This window comes from Aquarana catesbeiana, linkage group LG10 (assembly GCF_042186555.1).
Source record: "Aquarana catesbeiana isolate 2022-GZ linkage group LG10, ASM4218655v1, whole genome shotgun sequence".
Lineage (NCBI taxonomy): Eukaryota > Metazoa > Chordata > Amphibia > Anura > Ranidae > Aquarana > Aquarana catesbeiana.
In genome coordinates this window covers 203,028,034-203,044,855 of record NC_133333.1, presented here as the reverse complement: position 1 = coordinate 203,044,855, position 16,822 = coordinate 203,028,034, and the positions used below count along the sequence as shown (strand labels likewise).

The following is a 16,822-nucleotide window of genomic DNA, read 5'->3' as shown; positions in this document are numbered from 1 at the left end:
GTCACCTTACATTCCTGATTGCTTTGCTTTGCTTCAAAATTAGACCCCATGTCGCTTTTTTGGTGCTTTAAAGCATCTCCAAAGCCTCCATAGAAGTCTATGACAAAGCTTGCTAAGAGCACCTGCAGCTTTTGAGGGCATTTCATTCAGAGTTAGCTTTGCTTTGTTTTGGAGGTATTGCAGGTATGAGATATACCAGGAAACCAACAAGCAAACCGGAAAGACATCATCTGCAGTCACTTCCGGTTCATGTGTGTATATTCTGGAAGTGTCTGGTAATGTCACATCTGGTGGGCAACATGGAGAAGCAAAACAGTGAGCGGGGTCCGGACTGCAGCGGAGCAACTAGCAGACGGCACTAATGGTGTGCAACATGAGAACATTGTAGCAGAAGGTGAGTGTGGGCAAGAGAGAGGACTGAGCAGCAGAAGATCAGCAGAGCTGGGGGACCAGAGCAGGAGAAACTAGCAGTGTCACGTGCGCAGCATGGGAGCAATATAGTGAGAGGTGAGCAAGGACCAGAGAAAGCGGAGGATCAGCAAACCTGGGGTTTTCAAGTGAGTGGGGGATCACCAGGTATGGGGGTACTACTAAGTGGGGCATCAGCAGAACTGGGGGTACTACTGAGCAAGGTATTGGCTGAATGAAGGTACTAATAAGCTAGGGATCTGCTGAATGAAGGTTCCAGTAAGTTGGGGATCTGCTGAAAAGGGGTACTACTGAGCTGGGGTTCTACTGGGTCTGGGCCCCTTTAAAACAAATAGAAAATCAACACACCGGGCAGTTGCAAAGCTTCATTAAAGCTTCAAAAAAAGCATCACAGAAGCATCAAAAAGTGGTGGGCACTTTAATGTGTGTTAAAGCCGAAGCAAGTATAAATGAGCCCTTAATCCAAAATGGAAAAAAAAGTTGTAGCTTGAGTTCTACTTTATATATTCCAATCCATATAAGGCAGTATTACATTCAAAAACAAAATTGTAATTAATTGCAGCTTACCAATCCTTAGATATGATGGCTGTATTTGTTTTCTTTTTTTAGGCCTGGTTCACACCTATGCATTTTTTAGTGCGTTTTCAGTTTTGCAAAAACTCACTACAGTCCATTTAACATGGTTTCTTATGGGTCACGTTCATATCTGTGCATTTTATGGAAAGGGCCAGGGATTTTTTTTCTGGTTTTTGATTCTATGGACTTCAATGGATCAAAAATGTGTATTGAAAAACGCAAAATCCACCTGGAATATGCAAACTACAATCTGCATAGGTTTTCTTTCACCTGGTGATCTTGTCAGTAACACACCTCCTGTCTATAGGGTGTCTATATTCTAGAGTAGTAAAGCTGACACCTTTGTACAGCAGCATTGTCGGTGTGGGGAGAGGGTAGTGTTTGACAAGTAGATTTATACATCCTTGAACTGAAGCTGAACTCCAGCTAACACTTTATAAGCAGTTACAGCAAACAGTTTTTTCCTCCATTGGGATAAAGGTTTTACATAAATGAATAAAATCTGGTCACTATAGGAAACCTTGTCAATGGTAAATGGTTTGTCTCAACCCTCTAACTGCTACTTTCTCTAGACAAGTTATGCGGGCTCGGCTTGAAGGGGTTGTACTGGGGTGATGACTGCAGCTGCACGAATCACCCCGGTACCATTTTTTAGAGCCGGTGGTTGGCTTTCTTGGGATAACAACCGATGCGGCTAAGAAGCCGCTCGGCTGTTATCCCAAGCAGCAGGAGGGGACTTCCCCCCATTGCCGCCGCCTTCCGTGGCTGGCCTGGGCTCTCCCGTCTCATCAGGAGGCCCGAGCGACCAGCCGGAACGTTCCCCGGATGGCCAGAGACCCGAACGAAGCCGGAATTGGCTTTAATCGGGTCTTGAATCTAGTAACCCAGAAGCGATGTTATGACATCACTTCTGGTTTACAGAAGACTTAAAGGCGCCAAATGTAAAAAAATTACAGTATTCAAAACAGCTAAACTTTTAAAACTTTTAAGTGCAAAGGAGGGATTGGGGGTCTTATAGATCCCTGATCCCTCCATAAAGAGTACCTGTCACTGCCTATTACTGTCACAAGGGATGTTTACATTTCTTCTGACAGCAATAAAAGTGATCAGAATTTTTTTTCTCCAAAGGCACAGTGTAAGTGTAAAAAAAATAAGTTAAAATAAATAAGAAAAAAAAATCTAAAGCGCCCCATCCCTCCGTGCTCGTGTGCAGAAGCGAACGCATATGTAAGTCGCAACCACAAATGTAAACAGTGTTCAAACCACGCATTTAAGATATCGCCCCCGATCATTAGAGCAAGAGCAATAATTCTATCACAAGACCTCCTCTGCAACTCTAAACAGGTAACCTGTAGAAATTTTCAAAGTGTTGCCTCTGGAGATTTTTAAGTACCGTAGTTTGTCACCATTCCACGACATGTTAGGTATCTGTTTACGCAGTGTAACATCATCTTTCACATTATACAAAAAAATTGGGCTAACTTTACTGTTTCGTTTTTTTTTTAATTCATAAAAGTATATTTTTTCCCCCAAAAATTGCGCAAATACTGTGTGACATAAAATATTGCAACAATTGCCATGTTATTCTCTAGGGTCTCTGCTAAAAAAATATACATATATATAATGGTAGGGATTTTCTAGCAAAAAATACCGATTTTAACTTGTAAGCAACAAATGTCAGAAAACGGCTTAGGCATGAAGGCAGGGCCGTCTTTAAGGCAGGACATAAGGGGCAGCTGCCCTGGGCCCTGTCATTGTTGTGGGGCCCAAAGCAGCTACCTCATACTTGCCAACTATCCTGGTTTAAATTCCCTCGTCCCTCTAGGTTGTAGTCCCGTGCTGTGTCCCAATATCTCAGTGTGAAGTGCTCTTACTAATGCTGCCCAGCTCTGCCCTATTGTTGTGTACACATGACTCACCTGCCAGGCCCTGTGTTTACATGTAAATTACCAGCATTCATATGTAAATAGCAGCGGCCGGCAGCATTGATATATATATCATGCCCCCCTGAGGTCATATCCACAGTAATCAGTAGCAATCAATCAACAAGCAGACATCATGTGCTATAACCTCTAACAACTAATCAGTGAGCCTTCATGTGTGCTGTAACCTCTAGCAACCAGTCAGTGAGCATTAATGATACACTGTAACCTCTGGCAACCAATCGCAATAGCTGCCTGATCTGATTCAGTAAACTGATTTAGAGTCTAGCTGCTATTTATTGTATGTCTCAGAGCAGGCGGAGAGCGAAACTGCATGGGGGGGGCAAGAAAAGTTTTGCCCAGGGTCCAATCAATATTAAAGACGGCCCTGCATGAAGGGGTTAAAGGAAGTAGAAAAAGAGCAAACTTATTGGCAGGATCACCAGGTGAAAATAAAGGAGGAAAAAAAAAACCAATGCAACCATTACATCTAAGAATTGGTGAATGGCAATTTAATTTTGGATTTCATTTGTAGATCGGTAACAGTCACTTTAACACTGAGTACATCTGAGTTAAAAAATAGTAGATTATCATGATACAGCGATGAACTCCTTTTCTACACAAATACAATGCTGCACTTTGTTCTCTAAATTGGAATACAGTTGAGCTACTTCTTCAAAAAGAAAAACCTATAGTAAAAAAAAATAGACTATTTTTATCATTAGTTTGCATATGTAACAAAAATCCCCCTTACCCATTAAATTTATGGTGTGAGCGTTGTAAAAGATCTGTGATTGCCTCCGTATAGAAGATCTGGGGACTGCCCTGAACAGTTAGTTTCGCTTTCCCAACACTGAGTCATGCAGCTGTTTGTCATGCAGCTAAAGAACCACCCAACCCGAAGGGCAGTCCCTTCCCACGCAAACCCTCATGAATAGTCCTTGTTGTGGGACAGAAAGAATTATAATTTCATCATGATCTCTAAACAGGTTACCCGCTGAAAAAACAAAAAGTTTTCTGTTAATGCTGATCTTCTAAATTCTATTTATTCCTTACATTGCAATGCTTAGCTTTATTGAAATGATATTATTATTAATATTATTATACAGGATTTATATAGCGCCGACAGTTTACACAGCGCTTTACAACACTAGGGAGGACAGTACAACTACAATACAATTCAATACAGGAGGAATCAGAGGGCCCTGCTCCTTAGAGCTTACAATCTAGGAGGGAGGGTCAAGTTATACAAAAGGGTAATAGCTGTGGGGGATGAGCTAATGGAGAAAATAGTGCAGTTGTTAGATGGAGGCAGGATAGGCTTCTCTGAAGAGGAAAGTTTTCAGGGATCGCCTAAAAGTGGATAAATGTGGAGACAGTCTGACAGATTGGGGTAGGGAATTCCAGAGGATGGACGAGGCTCAGGGGAAGTCCTGGAGGCGGATATGGGAGGAGGTGATGAGGGAGTTAGCTAAAATATTATTTTAAACTTCTTAGGGATTCATATTTGGTCTTTTGTTTTTGTTCACATTGTGATTTTCTGAAAGCCTGTGTGTGTAGTGGTATTTTTCTGTTCCTCAGTATGCAACGCAGTGTCGGCTGGTGCGCCAGATTTTTGGAGGAGCGTAAACAAGTGCGTAAACAAACTAAAAAAATTCTGAAAAACACTAAAAAAAAACATCAGTTGCAGCCTCACTGTGCCTATCAATTGCAGCCACTGTGCCCATCATATGCAGCCTCTGTGCCCACCATATGCAGCCACTGTGCCCATCATATGCAACCTCTGTGCCCATCATATGCAGCCTCTGTGCCCATCATATGCAGCTTCTTCTTTTTTTTTTTTTTTAGAAGCCAAAATTTTCCACATTTTATTTTTTCATTTTCTAGAAGATAATTCACAAATGATGCTTTTATTCATGTATTTCTGGTCCCACACACTGCTTAAGTAATATAATTTCAAAACCAAAAAAATCAGACTCGTTTATATTGATGCATTGTGCTTAAAAAAAAAAAAATTACATATTTTTGGAACTGGATCTTATTACACACTGTACTTAATAACCTTCTTTACTTTTATTTCAAGTGTACAACAGGTCAGCAAAAAGTCACAGAACATCTTAAGAGTTTTGCAGCTTTGCTTATTTGTCATGCGTGTGCAGTTGCTCTTCAGTTACATAATGCGCAGGCCTTGAATGTTAGATTCCAGAGTCTTAAAGTCCCAGATAGTCATGACTATCATATGCAGCTTCTGCTGCCCATCATATGCAGCTTCTGCACCCACCATATGCAGCTTCTGTGCCCATAATATGCAGCCAATGTGACCCCCCCCTCTTGCTCACCATCAGACCGGCACTTACCCCATCCGGGTGATGGCAACGAGCTGTGGGACGGGCAGGCGAGGGCAGGACCCAGGTCCCCAAACACTTTTTATGACAATAACTTGCATATAAGCCTTTAAAATTATCACTTTTGATTATTTATGTTCGAGTCCCATAGACTTTAACGGTGTTCGCGTGTTTGAACAAATTGTTTGCCTGTTCGCATGTTCTGGTGCGAACCGAACAGGGGGGTGTTTGGCTCATCCCTACTTATATGCAAGTTATTGCCATAAAAAGGGTTTGGGGACCTGGGTCGTGCCCCAGGCAACCTTTTTCCAATCTTCTATTGTCCAATTTTGGTGAGCCTGTGTGAGTTGTAGCCTCAGTTTCCTGTTCTTAGCTGACAGGAGTGGCACCTGGTGTTGTCTTCTGCTGCTGTAGCCCATCTGCTTCAAAGTTTGATATGTTGTGGATTCAGAGATTGTATTCTGCATACCTTGGTTGTAATGAGTGGTTATTTGAGTTACGGTTGCCTTTCTATCATCTTGAACCAGTCTGCCCATTCTCCTCTGACATCAACAAGGCATTTTCGTCCACGCAACTATGGCTCACTGGATATTTTCTCTTTTTCAGAACATTCTCTGTAAACCCTAGCGATGGTTGTGCATGATAATCCCAGTAGGTCAGCTGTTTTTGAGATACTCAGACCAGCCCATCTGACACCAACAACCATGCCACGTTCAAAGTCACTTAAATCCCCTTTCTTCCCCATTCTGATGCTTGGTTTGAATTTCTCGGCCTTTTAGCTAAGATCAAGTGTCTGTTCTTATCAGTGTTCTAGTGGGGACGCTGTGTTATCATTCTGACCCATACCGGGTTGGGTTGGAGTGGTGACTATGCAGCCCTGCTAGCCTGATGAGGACCTGGTAGGTTAGTACTGGCAGGATTTGAAACCGGAGCGCCCAAGTGTAATTGGGGGCTGGGAGTAAATTCTCCCGGGAAAGCTGGAAGGGTCCGGTACCTCCTGGTTTGAGTAGCCTACCTTGTCTGGCCATGGGCTGGGAAGGCAGAGAGTCTGCGGTGTCTGTGCCCTCTGGGAGTTGTTGCCCCAGAGGTGCTCATAGTAACACTATGGGTGTGGGAACCCATTGTGTGAAAAGATCACATGGTCATAGCTCCAAACTATTTTTCTGCACTGCGCCCTCAGGGCTGGGCCTTCTGGCTTAAGTCCGGGGCAATTTTTGCTTACCAGGCCTCAGGGCCCGGCCACTTTATTATGTTTATTTATTTTTCTCCCACGTTTGTCACCTCTTCACTTTTGTGTGTGTTTTCTTTACTGGATGAAGGGCGTAAGTCCTCAGACTTACCCTGACTTCCCCTGCCTCTGGGGGGGGGGTCTTTCTTCGTGACCTAGTATTTGAGGATGGCCTGGGGTCTGCCAGGCCTTCCCGCTAGACAGACCATGTAAAGCTATGTCCCCATCAGGAGCCTTGTGCCCAGGGGGGTCAGGGCAGAAGTCCTACTGCTTTGGGAGGATGGACTTAAGCACACCCTTAAGTGCACTTTTTTGTGTGTGTTTACATGCATGTTTTTTGTACACTTACAGGTTTTTTTTGCTGTAGGTTTTTGCACCATGGCGGATAAAAAAAAAAAAGTGATGAGAAATCATTCTTATGAATGGCCTCCATTCATAGCCAGTGTCTACTATTGTGAGAGCTGTGATTAGCCACATCTATCATATGGTACATATGTGCTTTGATTGGGCCAGTCTGTACCATGTGATCACTGTGAGCATTCACAGAGGTCATCACAATAGTACACAATTAATAACTATGAATGAAAACCCTTCATCGTGTACAAATGTCATGTGATCATTGGATTGGTCACAGTGATCACAGTGGGTGATAGATTGCACTGCAGTGCAGCCGCGAGGCACGCGACTGGGAGGACATCATATGATGTCCTTCTGGAACTGGGAGGCTCCCACTTGGTCCTCATTTGTCAATAAGCCAGACAGAAAATGGTTAAAATATCCTGATTTTTGATAGGCGACCAGAGTGAAGAGTGGTATATGGCATTTATGCTGTATCTCAAAAAGTAGAGCTGATAGGGAAAATTCGGTGGCATTTTTGGAATCATTGGGTCAGATATATTGTTCCCACTTCCCTGTGTGGATTCTAAAACACCTCTCATCTACACTATATTATCAAACGTATTGGGATGCCTGCCTTTACACGCACATGAACTTTAATGGCATGCCAGTCTTAGTCCGTAGGGTTCAATATTGAGTTGACCCACCCTTTGCAGCTATAACAGCTTCAACTCTTCTGGGAAGGCTGTCCACAAGGTTTAGGAATGTGTCTATGGTAATGTTTGACCATTCTTCCAGAAGCACATTTGTGCGGTTCTGGCACTGATGTTGTATGAGAAGGCCTGGCTCACAATCTCCACTCTAATTCATCACAAAGGTGTTCTGTCGGGTTGAGGTCAGGACTTTGTGCAGGCCAGTCAAGTTCCTCTACCCTAAACTCATTTATCAATGTCTTTATGGACCTTGCTTTGTGCACTGGTGCACCATCATGTCGGAACAGGAAGGGGCCATACCCAAACTGTTTTCACAAAGTTTGGAGCATAAAATTGTCCAAAATGTCTTGGCATGCTGAAGCCTTTAAGCGTTCCCTTCATTGGAACTAAGGGGCCAAGCCCAACCCCTGAAAAAAACACCACACCATAATCAAGCTCCATAAAGACATGGATGAGCGATTTTGGGATGGAGGAACTTGACTGGCCTGCACAGAGTTCTGACCTCAACCCAATAGAACAGCTTTGGGATGAATTAGAGTGGAGACTGTGAGCCAGGCCTTCTCATCCACATCAGTGTCTGACCTCACAATTATGCTTCTGGAAGAATGATCAAACATTCCCATAGACACACTCCAAAACCTTGTTGACAGCTTTCCCAGAAGAGTTGAAGCTGTTATAGCTGAAAGGGGTGGGCCAACTTAATATTGGACCCTATGGACTAAGACTGGGATGCCATTAAAGTTCATGTGCTTGTAAAGGCATGTGTCCCAATACTTTTGGTAATATAGCGTATGTTATTAAGATGAGAAAAGGGGAGGTGTTCTATAGCCCTAACATATTTGTCCTAGGGTGACACACTGCTCTTAAGATACAGTACAGTAGATGTAGAAAGTGTTGTCACCCTACGAAAGGAAGGATCACCAAGTAAAAATAAATAAGAATCACCAAGTAAAAAATAAGTTAAAAACTTGTAAAAAGAACACTAATGCAGCAATCACATCTGAAGACTGGTAAGCTGCAATAGATTACATTTTTGTTCTTGGGTTTAACATCAAAGCCATTGCACCCTTAAAAACCACCAACGACTTTGGACTTCTTTATTTCCTCTAATGCATTTTGCCAGCATGGGAAATTGTACAGATATATCCAAATTTTTCTCTAAATTTAGGTAAAGCAACGCATTTTAATTTTACTCACCCAAAGCTACATTTACATTGTATACATTATAGTACATTTCTCCAAGTTCTACAATTTTACTAAGAAAATTTGTGATGTTGCCAATGAATGTCTGAAAAGCAACCCATAGAATCATCACATCAATGGTATAACTATTTAGCAGTGACATGCAGTATAAGTGAGAGTATTTGTAAAACAGTTGTAGAAGATATGACACAAACGCTGTGATCCATTAAAAATAGAAATGCAGGGCAAAATTGTACTTCATCAGTGCAAACATTCCTTTACTGGTGACCACACGGGAATCTAATGCCGCGTACACACGATCGGACTTCTTGTCGGAAAAAGATATGATGGCTTTTCCGACGGGATTCCGCTCAAGTTTGCCTGGCATACACACGGTCACGCAAAAGTTTGCTGAAATTACGACCGCCAAGAATGCGGTGACGTACAACACTACGACGAGCCGAGAAAATTAGGTTCAATGCTTCCGAGCATGCGTCGAATTGTTTCCTAGCATGCGTAGGAATTTTGCGCGTCGGAATTGCCACAGACGTGCCACAGACGATCGCATTTTCGGATAGGAACTTTTTCCGACCGAAAAATTAAAAGCATGCTCTCAATCTTTTGCTGGCTGGAATTCGGCCAGCAAAAGTCCGATGGAGCATACACACAGTCGCATTTTCTGACAAAAAGCTCTCATCTGTCTTTTGTGGGCCGCAATTCCAATGGTGTGTATGGGGCATAAGACTCTCCCGAGTAATACTGGCCATACACGGTTATTTTTTCATTCTGCCATTTAACCACAAATAAGGTGTATGAAGAAATCCCCCCCCCCCCCCCTCCCCATTGTATTCTCACAGTGTCACCCGCAGTTATCAAAAAACACTGATCAGCTGCTAATTGCTGGAAACATTTACCAACAGGGTCCCTTTGACCAAATTCGATTTAACAATCAACTTCTGTCAACTAAGGGAGCCCCAACACTGATAGAAATGTAGCCAGTCCCTGGAGGATGGGCCACATTTCGATCAGCGTATTGCCAGTGTTAGGACACTTATTAGAATAAAAACGTGACAGAGGATCTTACCATCCGCTGGTCTATCTAAAACCATTACAAAGATCCCACTAAAGTTTAATTTAAAATATGTTTATTTATCACAACACATTCTGAGACAAAATAACAGGTCAATTATTTTATTTATTGGTCATATATATCCTTGAATGTAAATAATGTCTTTAATGATCAAAAGCATTTTTGGTTACATATGATAAATATGTATATATACACTATATTGTCAAAAGTATTGGGACTCCTGCCTTTACACGCAAATGAACTTTAATGGCATCCCAGTCTTAGTCCGTAGGGTTCAATATTGAGTTGGCCCACCCTTTGCAGGTATAACAGCCTTAACTCTTCTGGGAAGGCCGTCCACAAGGTTTAGGAGTGTGTCTATGGGAATGTTTGACCATTCTTCCAGAAGTGCATTTGTGAGGTCAGGCACTGATTTTGGATGAGAAGGCCTGGCTAGCAGTCTCCCATTCATCCCAAAGTTGTTCTATCGGGTTAAGTGTGCAGGCCAGTCAAGTTCCTCCACCCCAAACTCACTTATCCGTGTCTTTATGGACCTTGCTTTGTGCACTGGTCCAAATCATTAGGTGGAGGGAAGATTATGGTGTGGGGTTGTTTTTCAGGGGTTGGACTTGGCCCCTTAGTTCCAGTGAAGGGAACACTTAAGGCGTCAGCATACCAAGACATTTTGGACAATTTTATGCTCCCAACTTTGTGGGAACAGTTTAGGGATGACCCCTTCCTGCTCCAACATGATTGCGCACCAATGCACAAAGCAAGGTCCATAAAGACATGGATGAGCGAGTTTGGGGTGGAGGAACTTGACTGGCCTTCACCGAGCCCTGACCTAAACCCGATAGGGATGAATTAGAGTGAAGACAGGCCTTCTTGTCCACATCAGTGCCTGACCTCACAAATGCCCTTCTGGAAGAATGGTTAAACATTCCCATAGACACACTCCTAAACCTTGTGGACAGCCTCCCCAGAAGAGTTGAAGCTATTATAGCTGCAAAGGGTGGGCCAACTCAATATTGAACCCTACGGACTAAGACTGGGATGCCATTAAAGTTCATGTGTATGTAAAGGCAGGCGTCACAATACTTTTGACAGTATAGTGTTTGTGTGTGTGTATATATATATATATAGATATATAGATATATAGATATATATAGATATCTATATATCTATATATCTATATATAGATCTATCTATCTATCTATCTATCTATCTATCTATCTATCTATCTATCTATCATCTATCTCTCTATATATATATATATCTATCTATCTATATATATATATATATATATATATATATATATATATATATATATATATATATAGATAGATAGATATATATATATATAGATAGATATAGATATAGATATATATATACATATGCCACCATTTAGTGGCCCGGGGGGCCGGGTCCCTTGGGGGGTGGAGACGTGACACACATGCCTTCCTGGCAGGGTGGGGAGGCGCAAAGGGTCCTGCGTCTCTCCAAGCGCCCACTAGGTGGACGCTATTTCTATCCCTGCCAGCGGCGTTCCGGATCCCCTCCGGACGTCCTGGCCTCCCGCGCACGCGCGATACCACGGGCGTGCGCGTGACGTCACGACGCCTACGCAGTTGCGGCGGGGGTGACGGTGGATCCGGGAGAATTCCTCTTCCGGAACGCCGAGGGAGTCACACCAAGGGCGCCGCCATTGCGTCGCTCTTTCCTCATGGGGGAATGGATGGAGGGGGAGTGACACCTGCACCTGCGGGATACTTTGGCAAATAAGTTCTTCTATAAATTAGGTTGGCAATAGGGAAGGTCCAGTTGGATTATTTGTTTCCACTGGACGCTTCTGTGCTGCCTTATCATCTCATTTGGTGGTAAGTACATATTCTTTTACTGATTCATACACCTTCTTACTGCGTTCATCATGCTCGGTTCACACCACTAATGTGATATATTTTCTTTCATCTTGTTTGAAATTCTGATTTACCCGTTCCATAATCCGTGATATCATGGACTATTTTCGATTATCTTATCGGTAACCTTATTTATTTCACACTTAATCCTATGCCCCCCTCATTCACTCTGCTCTTCTCACATGTCACTCACATACTCACACCTGCTTGGGGGCTTTTCTGTTTTGTTTGGTTCACGACTATTCTTGGTTTTTTCACTTTTCACTTTTTCTGGCCCCTTGATGGGCCTCTCCTACACTCACTGGTCGCTACACTTTCTCTCTGTGTTCTCAGGTTCCTTACATATACGGACGTGATTTGGGAGCCGACCCATGCATTATATATGTGTTTTCCTTACCATACCATACCTCCCCGCCGTTCCTTCCCCTTCCTTCCCTTCCCCTCCATTCCATCCCTGCTCATCACTCATCTTTTCCTTCCTTTCTTTTCCCTCACTCTTCTTCCCTCACTTTTTTTCCTTCACACCTGCTATCCTTGTTGTCTTCCCTCTTGCATGGCTCCGTCATCCCACCACGCCCGTTATCCAGCTAGAACTCTCGAAATTGTAATAGCAATATAGACACATTTCTCTTTTGACTCTTTTGCCGTACAAATCTTATTTTGGAACCCGCCACTTAATAAATATATATATTGTAATTTTATCGCAGGTGCAGTGTGTACCCCCTTCTCTCCCTCCGCCCCTTTGGGGTTACATAGTGTGTGATTCCTTGTAAGACGTGTGGGTGGCACTCGCTCCCCTTGTGACTGGCCCACCCGCTAGGATATCGGGGATACATCAAGAGGGATATTCTTTCACATTATGGCCACTTGTAACCATCAAGTACATCGTGACTGGTAAAGATACACCATATGGAATTGTTTATATACTCTTTCTTTCTGTTTTGGCTTGAAATTGTTTGACACATGTCTACATTTTTACAGTTTTTATACATACCTATCCTCTGAAGAAGACCCATTGGGGTCGAAACGCGTCAGGATCTCACACAACCAACATCTTTGTGCTATTGTATTACTGTTGCCTGTGATGTAATTGTATTGTACACTGTCCTCTGTTATTGGCATTGTTTCCTATTTTCATCTTTGGATTTAAGTCTATGTCCCAAATTCTTTGTTGTCAGTACTTGCTGTATTAACCAAATTAAAATGGCCATCACAACACCTTTTTGTATTTTGTGTTTCATATACCATTGGCTGCATTAAAGCCCCATTAGGGGGATTTTCTGTTTTTTAATTCTATATTCGGGGTGTGCAGCCTCCCTGTCCGTACTCTAGAGTGTCCTTTTTTCTTATTGTCAAATTTTGGGTGGTTAAACACCCCTCCCCCGCCGCTTTGACACTCGAGTCCAGACACAAACTGTGAACTGTTGTTTGTGCCCAATGGCCCTGTGAGGGTCTTTTCTGGCAGGTATTACCTCCTTCTGTGAGGACCTGCCTTGACAGCAATACCCTGAGACCCATTCTTATGAAAGATGTTTGCTACTTCATTTTTGGTATTTTTTCCCATGGGATTGTATATGCTGATTGAAATGTTTCCTCAAGGTATAGACACATTATCCAATAATCTCTTGTTATCCAACGTACCCAGTTGGATATTTAACTACAGTAAATATAATTTTACATTTCTCAGCAACCTAGGATACAACCCATGGGATTCCACATCACTAATAAATCATTTCGCTTTTGCAGGGATGTTGTTTGACACATCAACTAGTTCACCGTTTTTTCTTTTGGAAATTGTTTTATTTTGTATTGTTTTGGTGGCTAAATTTACCTACTGCATTCAAAATTTTTTTCATGATTATGAGGGACAGTGTTAACTATAGGTATGTCATTGCCAACACACGATATGAACAATCTATTTATGGCCCTATAACTCCTTCTATGACCTTCCCTCTTCCCCCCTTCTCCGTGTTATAGCCACCATTTAGTGGCCCGGGGGGCCGGGTCCCTTGGGGGGTGGAGACGTGACACACATGCCTTCCTGGCAGGGTGGGGAGGCGCAAAGGGTCCTGCGTCTCTCCAAGCGCCCACTAGGTGGACGCTATTTCTATCCCTGCCAGCGGCGTTCCGGATCCCCTCCGGACGTCCTGGCCTCCCGCGCACGCGCGATACCACGGGCGTGCGCGTGACGTCACGACGCCTACGCAGTTGCGGCGGGGGTGACGGTGGATCCGGGAGAATTCCTCTTCCGGAACGCCGAGGGAGTCACACCAAGGGCGCCGCCATTGCGTCGCTCTTTCCTCATGGGGGAATGGATGGAGGGGGAGTGACACCTGCACCTGCGGGATACTTTGGCAAATAAGTTCTTCTATAAATTAGGTTGGCAATAGGGAAGGTCCAGTTGGATTATTTGTTTCCACTGGACGCTTCTGTGCTGCCTTATCATCTCATTTGGTGGTAAGTACATATTCTTTTACTGATTCATACACCTTCTTACTGCGTTCATCATGCTCGGTTCACACCACTAATGTGATATATTTTCTTTCATCTTGTTTGAAATTCTGATTTACCCGTTCCATAATCCGTGATATCATGGACTATTTTCGATTATCTTATCGGTAACCTTATTTATTTCACACTTAATCCTATGCCCCCCTCATTCACTCTGCTCTTCTCACATGTCACTCACATACTCACACCTGCTTGGGGGCTTTTCTGTTTTGTTTGGTTCACGACTATTCTTGGTTTTTTCACTTTTCACTTTTTCTGGCCCCTTGATGGGCCTCTCCTACACTCACTGGTCGCTACACTTTCTCTCTGTGTTCTCAGGTTCCTTACATATACGGACGTGATTTGGGAGCCGACCCATGCATTATATATGTGTTTTCCTTACCATACCATACCTCCCCGCCGTTCCTTCCCCTTCCTTCCCTTCCCCTCCATTCCATCCCTGCTCATCACTCATCTTTTCCTTCCTTTCTTTTCCCTCACTCTTCTTCCCTCACTTTTTTTCCTTCACACCTGCTATCCTTGTTGTCTTCCCTCTTGCATGGCTCCGTCATCCCACCACGCCCGTTATCCAGCTAGAACTCTCGAAATTGTAATAGCAATATAGACACATTTCTCTTTTGACTCTTTTGCCGTACAAATCTTATTTTGGAACCCGCCACTTAATAAATATATATATTGTAATTTTATCGCAGGTGCAGTGTGTACCCCCTTCTCTCCCTCCGCCCCTTTGGGGTTACATAGTGTGTGATTCCTTGTAAGACGTGTGGGTGGCACTCGCTCCCCTTGTGACTGGCCCACCCGCTAGGATATCGGGGATACATCAAGAGGGATATTCTTTCACATTATGGCCACTTGTAACCATCAAGTACATCGTGACTGGTAAAGATACACCATATGGAATTGTTTATATACTCTTTCTTTCTGTTTTGGCTTGAAATTGTTTGACACATGTCTACATTTTTACAGTTTTTATACATACCTATCCTCTGAAGAAGACCCATTGGGGTCGAAACGCGTCAGGATCTCACACAACCAACATCTTTGTGCTATTGTATTACTGTTGCCTGTGATGTAATTGTATTGTACACTGTCCTCTGTTATTGGCATTGTTTCCTATTTTCATCTTTGGATTTAAGTCTATGTCCCAAATTCTTTGTTGTCAGTACTTGCTGTATTAACCAAATTAAAATGGCCATCACAACACCTTTTTGTATTTTGTGTTTCATATACCATTGGCTGCATTAAAGCCCCATTAGGGGGATTTTCTGTTTTTTAATTCTATATTCGGGGTGTGCAGCCTCCCTGTCCGTACTCTAGAGTGTCCTTTTTTCTTATTGTCAAATTTTGGGTGGTTAAACACCCCTCCCCCGCCGCTTTGACACTCGAGTCCAGACACAAACTGTGAACTGTTGTTTGTGCCCAATGGCCCTGTGAGGGTCTTTTCTGGCAGGTATTACCTCCTTCTGTGAGGACCTGCCTTGACAGCAATACCCTGAGACCCATTCTTATGAAAGATGTTTGCTACTTCATTTTTGGTATTTTTTCCCATGGGATTGTATATGCTGATTGAAATGTTTCCTCAAGGTATAGACACATTATCCAATAATCTCTTGTTATCCAACGTACCCAGTTGGATATTTAACTACAGTAAATATAATTTTACATTTCTCAGCAACCTAGGATACAACCCATGGGATTCCACATCACTAATAAATCATTTCGCTTTTGCAGGGATGTTGTTTGACACATCAACTAGTTCACCGTTTTTTCTTTTGGAAATTGTTTTATTTTGTATTGTTTTGGTGGCTAAATTTACCTACTGCATTCAAAATTTTTTTCATGATTATGAGGGACAGTGTTAACTATAGGTATGTCATTGCCAACACACGATATGAACAATCTATTTATGGCCCTATAACTCCTTCTATGACCTTCCCTCTTCCCCCCTTCTCCGTGTTATAGCCACCATTTAGTGGCCCGGGGGGCCGGGTCCCTTGGGGGGTGGAGACGTGACACACATGCCTTCCTGGCAGGGTGGGGAGGCGCAAAGGGTCCTGCGTCTCTCCAAGCGCCCACTAGGTGGACGCTATTTCTATCCCTGCCAGCGGCGTTCCGGATCCCCTCCGGACGTCCTGGCCTCCCGCGCACGCGCGATACCACGGGCGTGCGCGTGACGTCACGACGCCTACGCAGTTGCGGCGGGGGTGACGGTGGATCCGGGAGAATTCCTCTTCCGGAACGCCGAGGGAGTCACACCAAGGGCGCCACCATTGCGTCGCTCTTTCCTCATGGGGGAATGGATGGAGGGGGAGTGACACCTGCACCTGCGGGATACTTTGGCAAATAAGTTCTTCTATAAATTAGGTTGGCAATAGGGAAGGTCCAGTTGGATTATTTGTTTCCACTGGACGCTTCTGTGCTGCCTTATCATCTCATTTGGTGGTAAGTACATATTCTTTTACTGATTCATACACCTTCTTACTGCGTTCATCATGCTCGGTTCACACCACTAATGTGATATATTTTCTTTCATCTTGTTTGAAATTCTGATTTACCCGTTCCATAATCCGTGATATCATGGACTATTTTCGATTA

The 16,822-nt window shown here is 43.4% G+C and overlaps 1 protein-coding gene across 9 annotated transcripts in view; it reads right to left on the bottom strand.

Moving 5' to 3' along the window:
- The window catches only part of LOC141111116 (uncharacterized), a 134,060-nt gene that overhangs the window by 35,819 nt on the left and 81,419 nt on the right, over window positions 1-16,822 (bottom strand). For 2 of the 9 annotated variants that reach the window (XM_073603134.1, XM_073603138.1), the window contains exon 1: window positions 3,682-3,808. The exons of the other annotated variants lie outside the window; for them this stretch is intronic. The gene's annotated coding sequence lies outside the window, so the exon portion shown is untranslated. Of the gene's footprint in view, window positions 1-3,681; window positions 3,809-16,822 lie in introns of those variants that run through there. 9 annotated transcript variants of the gene reach the window in all.